Below are 18,676 nucleotides of genomic sequence, written 5' to 3' on the forward strand. Positions count from 1 at the left end.
CGCGCGCCCGACCCCGGGACTCCCGCGCCCACCGCGCAGCGCGCCTTTGGGCGCTCTCCGCAGGTGGTCTGGTTTGCATTTTTAATCTGATTTCTTCTCCAGGCCTAAGCCTTAGGAAAAAGAAATGAGTACTGCAGGGGGGAAAGGCTATTTTGACATCTAGGGTTCTTTCCCCGCTTCCCTTATTGGTTTACGCACCTGAAACTTAAAGGTGCTTATTAAGGAGACTCTTTTCTTGTACTTCTAAAATGCAAACTGTTCCAGATTCTGAGCACCTCATTCTAAATGCAATTATTCTAAAAACTCAAAGAGTGATAACAACTAGAACTTCCCACAGTCAGTGGTAAATGTGAGTAAATTATATACCTAAATATTAAACCTTAACCAAAGAAGAACTTTACCATTCCCCTCCCCCCCCCAAAAAACAAAACCAAAAAACCGTAAGAAAAAACTACAGCCCTTAAGATGAGAGGAATATTTTCTTGCATTCCATCCTTTGGGAATTGTATTAAAAATCTGATTGGAAAAAAAAGAAAAAGAAAAATTTTTAAAAATTTAATTGACACGTACTTTGGGTTAAGGTGCCTCTAAGCTGATACCTAAGAATGCATTTGCCAGCACACGCTGTTGACTCTGTGAATGATGGGGCCCTAGGGAAGCCATTCTGTTTGACATACTGTTTTATCAACAAGTGGCCACTTGGAAACTTTGTAGCATTTAGCAGATGATAAAATATCTTAAGCTAATGATCTCTTTGGAAGAGAACCCAGATTTGTATGAAAACTTGTTTTCCCTCTCGGTTGTTTTTGGCCACTGTTTTTTCCTTTTCCTTTTCTTTGCATTCCCCTTTGTAGTTCTCACCCCATCTAACCTTTGGTTAAACTAAAGTGACACTGTGACTGGAAAAATAAAAAGGAAATTTACTTGAAAGTGCCTTGTGACGGTTGAACTGGATGGGGAAAGGGATGTGGAACAAGAGGGGTGGATGAAGGTTGGTACATCTCAAACTCTTTCATCACTTTGAGGGCTTCCAGGTACCTCATACTGAAATTATGTAGCAGCTTCAGCTATGTTAAAAGTCTTTTTAAAAATATTTAATTTTGGTCATTTTTTTTTCCTGAGAAACAATTTTGAATTCAGTAGGTAAGTGAAATGCTTGTTGACATATGAAGATAAACTTCCTCTCTCTAAAGTTCATCTTCTAATATGTTGAATTGTCCTTTCCCTGAAGGCAGCTTTGGTTTAGGGGGTGGGTAAAGGGGGGGATGAAACTGACAAGGAGAAACAACATTGGAGAGCACTTTCCAGGTATTGTTTCAGTCAATCCTCACATGGCCTCATTATCACCTCCTTTTACAGATGTATCCACTGAAGTAGGCTATAATTCAGGGGGCATCTTTTCCATGCTAGGAATTTTGTTGTGTGCTTTTTCCATTTTGTCCTAATTGTCATAAATTTATGGGGTGGGTAGTATATATATTTTGTAGTTTAAAAAAAAAGGAGGCTCAAAGAGGTTACATACCTTGCGCAGTTTCGTGTTGCTAGGATTAGTTGAGCTGAGACCCAGTCCTGAGTCTGTCTGGCCCCAAAGCCCGGGATTTCTTCCTCCCTCACCACGCTCTCTCTTGCTGTCATTGCTAGCTGGGTGACCAGAGCAAACGTTCCTTCTCTGCAACTCGGTTTCCTCTCTGGTACTATTTCACAGAACTGTAGGTGAAAGATCTTGGTAAATTGCAAGGCACTAACCAATGATACGTTTTTAATAGCATTATCATTATTTGAGAAAAATACTATTTCTCAGTTGTATGGAAAGTAAGGCTTTGTTAAAAATAACCTCTAGGTGGAGTTGGTGAGATTTCTTCAATATTTCAAAAGAGGGACAGTAAGTAACCACACTCTTACCTTCTATGATAAAGTTCTAGGGGACATGACTTGAATACTGAATTCAGTTTAAAACCTATAATTACTAATAATCTGTAATGATGACTTATAGTGGAATTCTGTTGCTTGGGGCTGCATAGATAAATGCTATGCAGTGATTCACGACCAAACTTTCACTTTTCTTAAAAGCTGAGGTCTTTTGGCTTGAATTGGCAAGATGTATCAGCTATTTTATCTCACCCATTACTCAGTTAAATCCTCACAAACTCCTACATTGTATCCACTGTGGTTTCTAGGTAGGTTGTTATTCCAAATGGGGGTTTCCATGAAGCAAGCCTAAGTGAGGTATATTTATTAATCAGGAGAAAAAAATGAGAAAACACTCATGTTACCTTCCTGGCAGAGTTAAAGGAGAAGCTAATCAACCAAGAGGCTGGAAACCTTAATGTGGTTTTCTTTGAAGCACTACTAAAGCAACGGATTTTGAGAAACCTTTTAGAAAAATAAAAATAAAATCTTGGCCGGGCACGGTGGCTCATGCTTGTAATCCTAGCACTCTGGGAGGGCGAGGCAGAAGGATTGCTTGAGCTCAGGAGTTCAGAGACCAGTCTGAGCAAGAGTGAGAGCCCATCTCTACTAAAAATACAAAAATTAGCCAGGTATCATGGCATGTGCCTGTAGTCCCAGCTACTCAGGAGGCTGAGGCAAGAGGATTACTTGAGCCCAGGGGTCTGAGGTTGCAGTGAGCTACGATGACACCATGGTAACCAGGGCGACAGAGTAAGATTCTGTCTCAAAAAACAAACAAACAAACAAACAAAAAAAGAACTCATCTCAATCCTATAACTTTTTTAGAGAAAAAAATAAATCAGGCAGTTTTTCTGGAACCTTCCTGATGGCTTACAGGAGGAGCACCAATCCAGGAGTGAGACCTTATCAAATGTCCCTTTCCTGTGCATGATCACTTCATTAACCATAGGACAATCTGACTTTCAAAAAGAACAAAACAGATTCCCCATGAGTTTTGTGGAAGCAATGAAGTGCAGAGGGGTTTTATGGAAATGAAGCATTCAAGAAAGGAGAAAAATTAACATGTTCTTCAACATCTTCCCTGTTTTTCTGGCCACTCAGCCCGGCCGTATCCCTTGATTACACATTATTGCTTTTAGAATACTCAGTGTGGTTCCTAACCCTGAATGATGGCTGTGCGACCCTGCCCCCACCCCAAGTCTGCAGAGAAGGAGGGGCTGGGCTGGGATGTGTGGCAGAGTGTGCCCTGGCCCTGGGGCTTGGTCCAGCTCTGCCACCCTCCAACCTGGTGACTTTGGGCAAGTCCCCAGCGTCTGTGGTCTCAGTTCCCTGTGCTAGGACACATGAAGATTGGATTACATTATGTTTTAGACTCTTCCAGCTCTAAAATACCTCATCCAACATGGGCAAAGTCCTCAGTGCGGGGGAAACAATTGTAACAAGGCATGCCCACTTCCTGCCACACAGCACAGTGGCTTTCTGTTCTTGTATTTCTTTTCCCACTAGAACGATCTGGCCCTGGGGTTGTAGCCTACTCTTCTTTTTGAGTCCTAGTTTCTGTTACCATGCCTAATTAAAAAAACCAAACCAAAACAAAACAACAACAACACAAACCCACAAGTTTTATAATTTTTTGTTGAATAGAACTTGAAGAATCTTACAAACTGTTGGGAAAATAGACCCATTTTATCTCAATATGAAGAAAAGTTGTAAGTCCTGATGTCCAAAATGAAAATGCTATGAGGATGCAGAGAAAAGAGGGACTTGGTCCAGCGTCGAGTGAGTAAAGAACAAGGGGGAAAGGCTTCTGGGGACGCGCATTTGGCAGGTGAAAACGGAATGAGAAGGACAGGCAGAGACTACAGAGGGACAAAGTAGCAGAGAAGGCAGTTGTTTGGAGAGCGCAGAGAGGCTGAGGCTAAGAAAGCTTGGACTTTTATCTTTCAACCAATGGAGAACCATTGATATTTTTTTTTCTTTTTGGTTTGGAGAGAAGGCATGGATGCGGAAGCAGCAGCCCAACGGGGTATTTGCAATAGTTAAGGGAGAAGAAGGGAAGTGGGGGCCTAAACTGAGGCAGTGGCAGTGGGAACGGAAAGGAAGGGATGGGGGTGAGGGACCCTGTGCGAGTGGAACTGACGGTTCTTGGCAGCTTGGACGAGGGGGAGGGAGAACCTAGACAGCTCTGGAGAGTTCCCATCGACTGAAATCGGGAACACAGAAAGAGAAGCAGATCTAGAAGGTGAAAGTCTTGGTTTGGAAATGCTGAATTTAAAACACTGGCAGGCTGCTCCTGTCCCCAAGCAGCTGGAAATGCCGATGTTGAGGTCAGGAGGGAAGTCAAGGACAGCTGCGGGTTTGAGAGTCATACACGTGCAGGTGCGTACAGGGAGTAGCAGGCGTAGATGCTACCTCCACGGGAGAATGGTGATGAGGAGAGAACGCCAGGGCAGGATGCATGGAAGGTGTGGCAGAAGAAGAAATGTCTTTGAAGAGAACCGAGAAGCAGGAGCCAGAGAAGTTGAAAGGAGAACCAGGCTAGTATGAGATCATGGCAATTAAATGAGGATATAATTTTATAAGAAGGAGGGAGTGGTTGACAGCATCCTATGAATCATGGGTGTCAGGTTTAAGTACGAGGGGTACCCATTGGGTGGAGCCATGAAAAGATCACTGGAGACCTTTGTAAGAGCAAAAAGGCACAGTGGATTGAAGAATAAATGGGAGATGAGCAGCAGAGGTAAACTTGAAGACTCCCCTTTCATGACGCTTTGCAGTGAATGGAGAAAGCAAGCTGGGGTGATATGATAGGGACACAGATGGGGAAAAATGGTGTATCAAATATCAAAGATAGTTCTGAGCCTGAGGTCTTACAGGTGAAACAGTTCTAGTTGGTTCAAAGGACCAAAGGTGACAAGGCTTCAAGGAGCCTGAAGTCTCACGTGGAGGTGAAGGTACTAGGAGTTGGAGAGATTAAAGGACTGGGAGGGCAGAGGGCTGGAAGGTAGTGAGCTGAGACTAAGGTTAGGTGTTTCAGTCATTGCGGAAGATGGAGCTGGGTCTGCCATTTGCAGACAATGGAGATGAAAACGAGAGGGTCGTATGAAAAGTAAGACTGTATTGTTTCTTAGGTGCCGGCTAGTTTCAAAAGCATTGAGTTAACAGTTTTTAATAACTTGGTTTAAAAAGTTGTACAAATCTCTGATGATGACACAAAATTTTAAATGATATTTGTTTAAAGTTTCATGGCTATAAGTAACTTCAGAAAGTTCTGCAGTGTTTATTACGTGAGATGATGATAATGTATGCAACACACCTTGCCCAAGAGCCTGGCAACAAATAATAGGTGCTCAAAAATTTATTAGTTTCTGTGGCTTCTGGGGTGAAAAAAAAAACCATACACTTTCTCATGTAGAAAAATATCAATAAAGCATCAACAAAGTACACAGTAAATGTAATAGATTAAGGGCTAGAGAGAAAGAAAACAAACCAAACCAAACCAAACCAAACCAGAACCTTATTTTCTTCCCTTTGTGGAATTTTTGGGGACAAGGGAAGAAGAATTAAAAACCTAGCAAAAAAGAAAATGTTTTGTAGGAGAGTAGAATGGAGATGCCCTTCAGTCATCTAGGTCTCGAAGAGATGGAGTCTACTTCTTTCATGGAGCAGCAGTTTTTGATCTGGGGGCAACATAACTACAGGCCTGGACCCCTGAACTTAATTACTGCCCTCCTGCCACCAGGTGCTCTAACCTGCAATGGACTGAATGTTTGCTCCCCTCCAAGTTTATATGTTGAAATCTTAACCCCACAGTGTGATGGGGCTTTGGGGAGGTGATTAGGTCATGAGTGTGGAGCCCTTATGAATGAGATTAGTGCCCTTATACAAGGGCCGCAGAGAGTTCTCTCACCCTCTTTCTCCCACGTGAGGATACAATGAGAAGACGGCAGCCTGCAACCCATAAGAGGGCCCTTCCCAGAACCTGACCATGCTGGCACCCTGACCTTGGACTTCTGACCTCTAGAATCGTGAGAAATAAATTGTTGTTTAAGCTATCTGGTCTGTGGTACTTCGTTACAGCAGCCCAAACTGACTGTGACAGTCTTCAATTGAATTTGAAAGCCAAGTCACATCAGGCTGGGGCAAGCATTTATGGGATGTGTCAGCATTACCCAGCTGTCACCGAGTCAACAAAGGTTTCAGATGGCTGGTGTGTGCCAAGAGCTTTCTGAACCGTTTCTGTCTAGACAAAGGTTTTCTTCAAAGCTTTCAGTTATCATTGTCATCTCCAAAAATGGATAACAATCCCATTTGTCACCCTAGGAATGAAACTTTTGATAGCAATGTTGACCTGCAGAGTGATCACTCTACAGGCAGGCTCTACCCCTACGCGAGCTCTTTCGACCCAAGTCTTTCATCTCCTCATCAGGCAGACAGGCTGCTGGGAGAGAGCGGAGGGCCTGAAGTTGCTTTATATTTTCTTTATTGGACCATGAAACCATAGAACTGTTTCCAGCTCTTAGATTATTATCACCGAGTTGTGTATGTGTGTTTTACTCGCAAGCTCTCTGGGTGGTGAGATTGGTTTGTAATCCTTTCGTAGCTTTTTAGCTGCATCCTCTGGTGAAGAGCTGTCAGCGGCCTTTTCATGTTGGGTTACTCACTGTCAAAGTGGCCAGAATGAAACTTCAGATGCTGCAGAAGGAAGTGTGTCCGGACGATAAAACTGTCCAAACTGGTTTTTGCCTACAGAGAAGCCTTGAGGGGACCACTCCTGAAGATATTTCTCATTTCTCTGACAGTGAAAAAAATCTCTGAAGAAGGAACCCTATCTCAGAGTCACAGGACTAGAAAGGCCCTTGGGAAATGACCTGATCCAACCCCTGGGGAGTTTTAGAGAAATAAGGTTTAAACCTTGCAGGACAGAAGCATATCTGTCTGTTCTCTCTTAAAAGACTGCTAAAGACAGACTCTCACAGCAGGTAACATTTCCTAAGGGCCTATTGTAAGGCAGGCTAGTCATCGTATCTGTTATTCTCATCTGAACTTCACAACCATCCTCTAAAGGAATTATGTATCATTTCCATTTTAACGACGAGGAAACTGAGGCTTAGGGAGGTTAAGTAACATCGTACAGATAAGTGGTCGAAAACCCGCATGTGATTGCAAAACCTGTGTGCTCAGCCTCCACTATGTAATTCATTTGGTCTTCATCCATCCATCTGTCCCTCCATCCATCCGTTCGTCAATCAGCAAATATTTATTGATTGCCTACATGAAGTTTAATTCTAGAAAGAGGAAGAATGTCAATAAACATATAATGTTTCAGGTGGTAATAATGACTAAGAAGAAAAATAAAGCAAGAATTTTATAGTTCAGTTCCTTTTCACCCTTATTTCCTTTTTTTTTCTGTGGAGTCTGTCACTCAGACTGGAATACAATGGCGCAGTCATAGCTCACAGCAACCTCAAACTCCTGGGCTCGAGCAATCCTCCTGCCTCAGCCTCCTGAGTAGCTGGACTATAGGCATGTGCCATGATGCCTGGCTAATTTTTCTATTTTTTTTTAGAGATGGAGTCTCGCTATGTTGCTCCCTGGCCTCAAGTGATCCTCCTGCCTCGACCTGCCAACGTGCTGGGATTACAAGCATGAGCCACCACGCCCAGCCTATACCCTTATTTTGATCCAAATCTCTTCTCCTCTCCCTGTTCTGAGGCTCAGCCTTTGCAGATTCAAATGACTAGATGACTTTCGATAAGAGAGTATCTGAGGACTGACATTAAGTCTCCCTATGTTCTTGTTTGAGACCCGTGGTTGCCATACTGACAGCTCGATATCCATGTAAAAAAAGGAGAGATCAGTGTAATAAAGTACATTTGGGGGTCCTGATTGATTACAGGACTCTCATCAACCCTCATTCATATTCATAGCAACCAAGGTTGATTCAGAACATTTCCTGATCTATTTTTGTTTCGACATCTGAAGGGAGAACAAAATGTTTTTTCCAGAGAGCCCATAACTTTAGGGACAACTTGACGAAGTAGAAAAGATCCGGATTCTGGTCTTGACTTTAGCACTTATAAGGGCTGTGTTTCCTTTGGTGAGTGACATGACCTCTCTGAACCTAGTCCTCATTTGTCAAGTTAAATATAGTAACATCTATCCATCTCATAGGATTGTGGTAAAGGTGAAATGAGATTACATAAGTAAAAGATCTCTATAAATTATAAAGTGCTGTCATCACTATTAATCCACATGCAAATATATTCTCTGATGGAAGACTGAGATAGCTTTGCAGAGAAATATAGCTATAGTATTCTATCTGGTCTGAAGAAAAATTCTAATCAACATGGTCAGTCATGCTGATTCTACCCTTAATTACAGCGATAGAAACAGTAGCATCCTGGGTTATCTGAAGTGTAACAAGCCACCCCGAAACTTACAATGATTCATCATTTCTCCCAAGTCTGTGTGTTGACTGGTGGTTCCTCTGCTGGCGTCCTCTGGGGCTCACACCTGCGCTTACAGTCAGAATGCAGCTGGAATGAATGATTCAAGGTGGCCTCACTTGTGTGTTCGGTGGTTGGGCCTCCTTCTCCATGGGGTCATTCATGCTCCAGGAGGTTTGGGCTTCTTTCCATGATGATCTCAGAGCAGTAGGAGGGCAAGAAAGGAGGCTGCAAGGCCTTTTAAGGCCAAGGCTCAGGAGTCACTTAATGTCTGCATTCTTCTGGTCAAAGCAAGTCACAAAGCTGCCTAGATTCAAAAGGCAGGACAATAATAGTCTCCACCTCTTGATGGGAGAGGCTGCACAGTCACATTCCCAAGAGGTGTCTGGGATGGGAGACATTGTGGCCACTTTGGCAAATGATCTACCACAAGTACTTTGTATATGAGGTGTCATTCTTTGTTTTTAAAATAATCTATTTTTGAATAATTTCAAACTTACATTGAAGTTGCCAGAATAGTACAGAGAACTCCCATATTTCACTTCTTTTGTTCTTTTGCCCACTCTCTATAAGTACTAATTATCCTGAGTTGTTTTCCAAATTTTTTTTTTTTTTGAGATGGAGTTTTACTCTGTTGCCTGGGCTAGAGTGCAGTGGCGTCAGCCTAGCTCACAGCAACCTCAGACTTCTGGGCTCAAGTGATTCTCCTGCCTCAGCCTCCCGAGTAGCTGAGACTACAAGCATGTGCCATGATGCCTGGCTAATTTTTCTATTTTTAGTAGAGACGGCGTCTCGCTCTTGCTCAGGCTGGTCTCGAACTCCTAAGCTCAAGCGATCCTCCCGCCTCGGCCTCCCATAGTGCTAGGATTACAGGTGTGAGCCACCATGACTGATCTGTTTTCCGAATCCTTAAACATGATGTCCCATCACCCTTAAACACTCAGCATGTATGTCTCATAAACAAGGACACTACCCTACATAACCACCAAGTCAGAAAGTCAACACTGGTGCCTCACTACAGACCAGTGTATCAATTCTATTCAAATTTCAACAACCGTCCCAACAAATGTCAGTTTTTCCTTTCTGGTCTGGGATCCTCTCCAGGAGTATCCAGGAGATCCTATCCTCAGTGTTCATGTCTTTTCAGATTCCTTCAGTCTGGAAGAGTTTGTCAGCCTTCCCCTGTCTTTCATCTCCTTCACAATTTTAAGCATACAGGCCTCACAATTTATAGGACAACCCTCAAATCGGTGCATCTGCTGTTGCTCATGAGCAGACTGGGACCTGTGTTCTTGATAAAAACATCACAGAGATGCTCCTCTTGGTACCTTATGCCAGGGGTGGGACCTCGATCACCTAGTCATGCTGGTGACTGTCAGGCTTTTCTCTACCTTAAATCCACCATTTCCCCTTTGTCATTCATTGATGAGGGGAGGTGTTCCAACAGTATGTCAAACTCCCACCAACCAGCCTTAGTATTCATAGATAGCTCCCAAATGTACCAGTCACCTCCATGGTGATTGTCAAATGTCAACTCTGTGTTTCCATATTTATCAGTTAGCATTCTCTTGTAAGGAAGAGCTTCCCCTACTCTCCCATTAATTGATTCACTTATTTATATCAGTATGAATTCATTCAGTGGGTTATAATCTATTAATATCATTATTTATATTTGATATTCAAATTAAGAACAATTCAAATTGTTCTTAATTTGACCAGGGGGAGTACCTTCAAGCTGGTTTCTTCCAACATATTCCCATAATTCATTGAGCATTTTATTATTTTCTGGTAGAAGAAGATGTTCCAGCTGCACCCCCTCTCTGACACACACACACACACACACACACACACACACGCACACTGACTTAACAAGGATGATTTCACTGAACCCCATGAATTATATGCAAACTCCTATGGGCATTTTTCTGGGAAAGAATCTAGCCTACCCATGATCAGATTCTTATAGAAGATCCCAGCTGGGCACTGGCTCATGCCTGTAATCTCAGCACTTTGGGAGGCCGAAGCAGGAGGATTGCTTGAATCCAGGAGTTTGAGACCAGCCTGGGTAACATAGCAAGACCCTATTCTGCAAAAACTAAAAAAAATTAGCCATGTGTGGTGCCATATGTCTATAGTCCTAGCTACTTGGAAGGCTGAGGCAGGAGGATCACTTGAGCCCAGGAGTTTGAGGCTGCTGTGAGCTATAATGGCAGCACTGCACTCCAGCCGGGGCAACAGAGCAAGACCCCATCGTAAAAAAAAAAAAAAAAAATCCCAACCTCAAAACATTTAAGGACCATTGATTTGATTAGCATTTCAAGGACTCCCAGTCATTCTTTCAGATCTGCCACTTATCAGGTTCTTAATTATCCAGTAGCTTGGAGGGGCTTTAGGCTTCTTGCTATCTCCAACCCAAAACAACCTCTAGCTTATAGGAAATGCTCAATAAATGTTAGCTATTAAGATTATTAGGGACGATTCTCATGCTTTGGTGCTAGATTCTTCAGGGTCTGCGTCCTGAGTATCCTAGTGGAATTTCCAGTTCAGCTGGCTATAGAGATAATTAAAAGGCAGTTAAAGGTAGGGTGGGGGAAAGCTGCTGTTTTTTGGACAGTGTTAGGAGGCAGGTGTTAACTTCTGAAGGGTCCCAGGTGGAAGTTAAGCCTTACGAACTAAGCAGCACAGCAGCGTGGCAGCCCTGGGATGGGAGACACCCAGCAGAATCATCTGGGTGGCCCTGGCTGCCTCAGGGTTGGCAGTGGTTAGTTTTTTCCAGGTAAGATGGGAAAATATAGGCTGTTCCAGAACCCTGACACCTGAGGTGATCTTGTTCTCTCCTGAAACACCGCAGCATGCACGGTTTCAGCCCCAGCGAGTCATGAATTGCCCTGTGGCATTCGTTTCACTTCACTGAGTATTTGCTCAACACCTTCTAAGGGCAGGACTAGAGCTTGCATTTATTTTTTTATAGGACATTGTCAGATATGAGAAAAGCTTTCAACCACAAGTGAGGACCCTTCACCCTGGACCCAGCTTCTCAGCAATGTGCTGAGTGAGGCAGGACAAGTTCCTTGAGGTCTCTGGTCCTCATTTCCTATCTGTCACAGGGAGCTGGATTATGGGTTATCTAGCTTGCTTCAAGCTTAACATTAGGTAACTATCTTTTTTAGCTCCAGTGTTATTTGACTTTTCATTTTTATACTGTGTCCACGTAGAAGGAATAGCACCCCTTGAACCTGCTTCCTTGCAGAGAAGGGACTTTGTTCTCTGCGGGATCCCAGGTCCTAGAACTAGACCTACTACGGAGTAGACACAGTGAACGAGACAGGCAAGATCCTGCTCGCATGATGCTCACACTCCTCTGGGAAAGGCAGAAAAAAAGGAGAACAGGCTGTCAGATAGCGCTAAGTGCCTTGCAGAGACCTCGGCTGGGCTGTTGGGTTAGTCTCTGTAACTATAGTCATGGAAGCCCTGTCTCAAGATGTAGCTTTAAAGCTGAGATCTGGGGCTGTGTGTATCTTGGTGAAGTGTTCCAAAAAGAGGAAATAACACTTGCAAGGGTCTGAAATAGGCCAAAATTAGAAGATAAAGAGGATCAGTGCTGCACTTAGAAAGGAAGGGGGTATTTTAAGAAATTAGAGAAGTAGACTAGAGTCAGATTATATAGAACTCCAGGAGATAGAAAGTACTTTGGATTTTATTCTGAGTACATACATATAGACATAACACACACACAGAGGCTGTTGTATGAAGAATTGATAGTGGGTGGGCAAGGGGATGAAAGGATACAATTTAAAAAGAGGTAGCAATGAAGATGGAGCACAGTGAACAGTTGAGATACATTTTGGAGACAGAGTTAACAGGACTTGCTGACGGACTGGAAGTGGTGTGAGGAGGGAAATAGAACTAGGGACAGTTCTATCTCTATGGAGGATGGGTAGAGCTGATACCAGCAGACAATTAGATATCTTTGTCATAGCCCAGAAGTTGGCAAGGCACAGCCCATGGGCCAGATTTAACCCACTGTTTTTGTAAATAAAGTTTTATTAGAACACAGCCACGCTAACTCCCTTGTGTCTTCTCTGGCTACTTTTGCACTGCAACAGCCTTTCATATCAAGAGCCAAGTCTGGAAGACCAGAACCTTTCCAAATAAAATCAAGGTCCTATAAGTTTTAAAAAAGAGGAGAAAGGATGTTGAAAAGGCAGGGTAGCCATGGTGCCTCGTTCATAGTCTGTTCTGGTTGGAGTGAGGTTCAGGATTTTTAGTTTACAAGCTCCCTGGGTGATTGTGATGACCAGCCAGGTTCGAGAACTAGTGGCCTAGCAGTGGATGGGTCACAGGTTACAGACAGCAGAAGGGGAGACAAGAGTAAAATGGAGCAGGAATGTGACAAGGGCCCATCTGTATAAATCTCCAGAACTATCATCAGTTCTGGAATTCCCCACGTGTGCAGGAGAGGAAGGGAGAGACAGGGAAGCAGGCAAGTATACTAAGATTCAAGTAGGAAGGGAAGTAGTCCTGGGGTCCTGATAATTTATGTGGCATAAACTGTATTCAGCAAAGACGGATTGTTGCTAAAAAATGAGACACCAACTCTTGGGCACAGGGTTGGCGGCAACTGGGCCTAATGAAGTCTCTGTAACGAAGCTAGCCTAGAACCTTCCTGCAAGCATGTCTTCACTGTCTCCTCTGATCATCCCTTCGCCCACTCGTTCAGCATGTGCTTATCGGGTGCCTACTACATACCCAATATGCAGACTCACTAAAGGGATTTGCACCTGTATTTTCAAAGTAAATCAGATTATGTCTCTCTCCAGCTTCAAATCCTTCAGTGGCTCTGCTCTAGGGTAGAAATGAAGACCTTGACCTGGCCTACATGCCCTGCCACCTCCTATCTCCATGCTTGTGCCTCACTACCCTGCTCCAGAGCTCCGGCTCCACTGGCCATCTGCCAGTTTCCCTAATACTCGGAGCTCTTCCTGTCTCGTGGCCTTTGCACATACTATTTCCTCTGCCCAGAATTCTTTCCACCCCACTCTTTACCTGGCTAACCTACTCATCTGTCAGGTCTCTGCTTAAAGGTACTTCCTAAGGGAGCCCTCCCACACCTCTAGACCAGGCTAGGAGGCTAAGTATCTTGCATTTCCTCGTGCTTCTCCGCCATGGCATGCAACACAGTACAGCCATCTGTGCCTCCTCCAACAGACTAAAAGCACCATATGAACAAAGACTCATACTTGCCACTGTAACCCTAATGCCTAGAATGAATGAATGAATGAAAGCTCTTGATAACTTAATCTCATTTTACTTACACAATGATCTACAGGTTTGGTGGAGTAGGATAGAGAGCAGGGGATTGTTATCCTTATTGTCTGAAAAAGAAATACAGGCACAGAGGAGTGAATAAACTATTGTACTAACAGAGTGATTACTGCAACCAATATGGAAGCATCACATTACACTTTCTCCTGCGGAGGACTCCAGTCTAAAGAGAATAGAGCCTTCAAAATCCATCCTCTAAACCCCTCTGCTGATGCCCGCTCTCAGCACACAACACCTAGTGACAATTTTTAAACATGTAATTTAATAACATATTCCTCATGGCTAGGTCTCCTCAGGGCAGCCACTTTGGAGGCAAGTCCTCATAAGAGGCAAAATGTATCTGTCAGAATAGGCTAAGTAATGCGGCAGTAACAAACAGCCTCCAAATCTCAGCAACCTAAAGCTTTTTTCGTCTCATTTAAGCTACATGTTCACTGACAATTGTCTAGGGACCTGACAGCTTGAGGCTCTACCTCTGTCTGGGCTTCTACGGCTCCAGAGACAGGGGAACAGAATATGTGCTGGCTCTTAAAGCTTCTGCTTATGACACATGACATCATCACTCACATTTCATTGGTAAAGGCAATCTTATGGCCATGCTTGAGTACAACATGGTGGGGATAAAGTCTCACACAGGGAGAGGCACTGAATATTTGTGAATAATAATAGTGTCTACTATAATACTTTGGTTGTTTGAGTTATTATGATCAGTCTCAGGTGTTTTGGAGATCAGACTGAGTTATCTGGACTGTTCTTTTACTCAGCCCAATGCTCTGGATAAGGAAGGGCTCGACTCTTTCCTTCTCTAGGTGACTCTGATGTGCTTCTAAAAGAAAAATATTGTTGCCTCCAGAGAGAGCTCAAAAGGGGTACCCACACTTGGCTGAAGCAAAGGCTTTGAAACATTTTATAACAGATGTTATAAGGATTCAATTTTCTTCCACTTCTCAAAAACTTTATAGCTAGATCCAAAATACTTTGGAAAAAATGACTTAATTTTCCTATTTCTTTACAGTTTGTTTTCTGTTTGTTATTGCTGTTGGTTTTTTTTTTTTTTTTTTAAGAGACAGGGTCTCACTCTGTCACCCAGGCTGGAGTGCAATGGTATGATCATAGCTCACTGCAACCACAAACTCCTGGGCTCAAGTGTCCTCCTGCCACAGGCTCCCAAAGTGCTGGGATTACAGATGTGAGCCACCGTGCCTAGCCCCGGCTCTCTCTGTTAAGGTGAACCATGCTGTTGGTTTAGAAAATGGGATCAGGTTGAAAGGGGAGAACCACAGTGAAGGATGCTGAGTGTGGCCGTGTTGAGGAAGTAGAATAGTGTACAGAGCAAACTATGAGCTTTTGAACACTTCTGAGCTCAAATCCTGACTCTGCAACTTACTTGTGTGACTTTGAGCAGTTACTTAACCTCTCTGAGCCGGCTTCCTCATCTATGCACCAGGAATACTATCTACCTCGAAGAGTTGCTGTGATGGTTTAATGAGATAGTTTGTACAGTGTCTACTACTTACTAAGTGCTCAAGAAATGTTACGTGGTGTTGTTACTATTCTTTTTAAAAAGTCATGAAAATGGTGGATTCAAGAATGGTAGAGTGATGGGTGGCATCCGATGTTCTAAATCTGGTCACTTCTCTGAAGGACACATTTTGCCCTTCATAAGACTGTTTACACATCTATAAAACAGGGAGCCATCAGATGAGCCACTGTCACCATTGCATAAAGCCCCTCTGTGATCCAGTTCGTGGAAGGCTGGGTTCAACCCAGGAGAAAAGTACGAGGCCTGCTCGAGGCATATGTACCTAATAAACAGAAGGACTCACAGTGATCCTTCGTGTTTCATGTGGGCCAGGGGTGCTGAGAAGGCCAGTGATGGGTTAGGATGTAGGAGTGGTCTGTCTTACTCAGATTGGTTGAGTTGGGCTACCAAGAGCTACAGGCACATATAGCTAAGCAACATTCTCTCAGAGTGAATACAGCCGAGAGCACTGCACACAGATTAGGCATTTTCCCTTTCCAATACGTACGCTGAGGGTACGACTGGTGATACTGGCAAACCCAAGGTGATTTCTTGCCAAGTTCAGTTGCCAAGTTTAGTTGCTAAATCTTATCATTCAGGGATTTAATAAAGAAGTACAAATATTTAAAGAACATTTTTTAGTTGAACCTACACTTAGCAACTTGAGCTTCCTGGGGATTTTTCATTGAGCTTGTACTGACATGAAATTTTTGTTTAGGGCATGAATCATTTGAAAGTCACATGAACATTACTTTAAGGATCCTTTCAATTCATGCTCTTCTAAAAGTTTGGAGGAAACATTTATTCTTTTAGGGTGAGCAGGTGTAAAATGAGGATAATAGTATGCAGGATGAGAATTACACCTACTTCCTAGGATTGTTCTGAGGATAAAGTGAGTTGCTATGTGTAAAAGGCTTAGACCAGAATGCCTGGTATTATAAAGACAAGCTGAAGTGAGGACACAACAGCAAAATGGTTCTGCTTGCTGTTGTGTCATTACTTTGGCTTCTTTCTCCCCTCATTCCACAAACAACTCTAACCTAAGCTGCATTCTTAGCCTTCTGCTCTTCTTTGTGTTGGTTCTCCTGCAAATCTCACTGGCTTTGACATCTCGTGCTCCATTTAGAACCTCCCTTTTGAACTCTATAATGCTTTTCATTTGCAGGCCAAGTGTCCTGTAGCATTTCAAATACGACAAATCTAACTACAAATTCATGACCCGTTTGAAATCCATTTTCCTCAGCACATCCCTATTTTTGAGAGGGGAACTATTCTCTCAGTAACTCTGGTGCAAAATCATAGATTCACTGTGGACTCCCTTCTCTCAGTACTTTTATCATCTTACAACCATGAACCTTTTGGTTGCAAGAAAACTCAACTCAAAACTGGCTTAAGTGCAAAGATAATTTTTCCCCCTCGCATAACTTGGAAATTCAAGGATATCCTGATTTCAGGCATAGATGCATCTGGGAGTCCAAATCTCCTGCCTTTCCACCCCTCAGCTCTTCCTCTGCTTTCCTTTATGTGAGCTCTGTTCTCAGGCAAGTTTGCTTATGAGGCGAGACGGCTGTCAACGGGTCCAGGCCTACATCACATTCTCTTAGCAACACTGGGGGAAACAGAGTCCCCTGCTCTTGGGTAATATAGAATCTCCAGAATTATCTTTTATTCTAACTGGATCACATGCCAATTCCTCAACCAGGAACTGGAGGAAGTGATGCTCTGAGTATCCAGGCTTGACCCAAACTAAATGAACCAAGAATAAAGGTAGATGGTTCTCTATGAAACATATGGGTTCAGCTACCAGAAGAAAAAAGGGATTTATGTGGGTCAGGCTACCAGCTAAGGAGACACCTGTCATACTCTGACAGAAGGCAGATAAGGATCTGGACAAGTAAGTGGTAGGCACTGAGAATGAAGAGGGAAAGGATTTAGAGATATCAAGGAGTTATTAATAGAATTGAACAGACTTAGAGGGTAGGGAAGAAGTAAGAATCAAAAGGTGACACCGATTTTTGGCTTAGGGGATGGGCGGGTGGTATTACGTTCCCTGAGATTGGGAACAGATTTTAAAGGAGGAAAGATGTGGAGTTTACATGTCAATTTTGAGACATTTATGGGATTTCTAGTTAGGGATATACGGATGTGGGCTGGATGTATGTAAGCGGGGTCACTGGCCATAGATGGTGGCTGCAGTCATGGGAGTAGATGAAAATGAGCCATGAAGGATATGCATAATAAGAGGGCCAGGACCTGGCCTAGTGAATATATTTTAAGGGAGTGTTCCAAGAGAATGATTAATAGTATCAAATACTGCAGAAGGCAAATAAAAAGTTAAAACTAGAATTGGTCCACTTATTTAGCAACTAAAGGTAGTGGGTGACTTTGGTGAGTAGTTTCACACGAGTGGTAAGGGCACAAGCCAGGATTAAGGAGAACCTGGGATAGAATGGGAGTGGAAGAGGTAGAGACTACAGTAGTTTAGCTGTGTACACATGGGCCACGACCCAGTGTCTTTTCCCTATGGAACTTATCCCTTGTGTCTTTCAATCGATACTCAAACTGCTCTGACATGCTGTTGTCTAAAAGGTATGCACATCTGTTCCACATTCCCAACCAGACTGTAAGTTGTTGAAGGCAGAGTGTGACCATCTTTGTGACCCTCACAAAGACCCAGCACAGTGCTCTGCCCACAGTAAGAGTAAAATTATTTATCGATTAGATAAAACACTGATTTGGAGTCTGGAGCAAAGGGGTCTCCTTCCTTCAGTAACTTGGGCAAGTGTCTTGGTACCTATCTATACAGTTTTTCTTCCACTTTGGTAAAGAAATTTATAGCAACCAAGGCAAGGCAAACCCCAGGAAGACCTCATACTAACACTAAAAGTGGGGAAATGAGTGCTGGGGTCTCTGGAGAGTCCTCACTGTTTTGAGGGTCACCTGGAATTTATTGATTTGTGGATCAAAAAACAAGGCAAAAGGAGAAGTCTGTTTTACACACATTCATCAAGCATAGTAAAGTCTTTACTGTTCACAGACTCCTGGATGGTGGTCAGGATCTTTGACCTGCCCTGACAAGGCCAAGCAGGAGGACTAATCCCATTTAAAAGAAATTTTTATGAGTGCTCTGCATTACTTAAAAAAGTTTTTTCAGACCAGAACTGGCTGGTTCTTGTACTGAACAGAAAAAACAGCACAAAATAGCTAAGGGAGGCAGTGTGACCTCAGGAAAACAGCATTAAACCTGGGAGTCAAAACACCTGGCTCTCCAGGCCCGGCTTTGTCATTGGTTGGGTGCCCTTGGGCAAGGTGCTAGATCTTTTTGAGGCTGTGTTTTAATCTGTAAGTGGGGGATAATACCTGCCTTTCCAACTTCATTAAATGCTAGTGAATGGCTCACATAATCCTCCCTCCTTCATTCATTAAGAACCAAAACCATATGTAAAAACGTTTTTTTTTTTTTTTTTTT

This window comes from Propithecus coquereli, unplaced genomic scaffold (genome assembly GCF_000956105.1).
Source record: "Propithecus coquereli isolate 6110/MARCELLA unplaced genomic scaffold, Pcoq_1.0 Scaffold218, whole genome shotgun sequence".
NCBI classification, from domain to species: domain Eukaryota; kingdom Metazoa; phylum Chordata; class Mammalia; order Primates; family Indriidae; genus Propithecus; species Propithecus coquereli.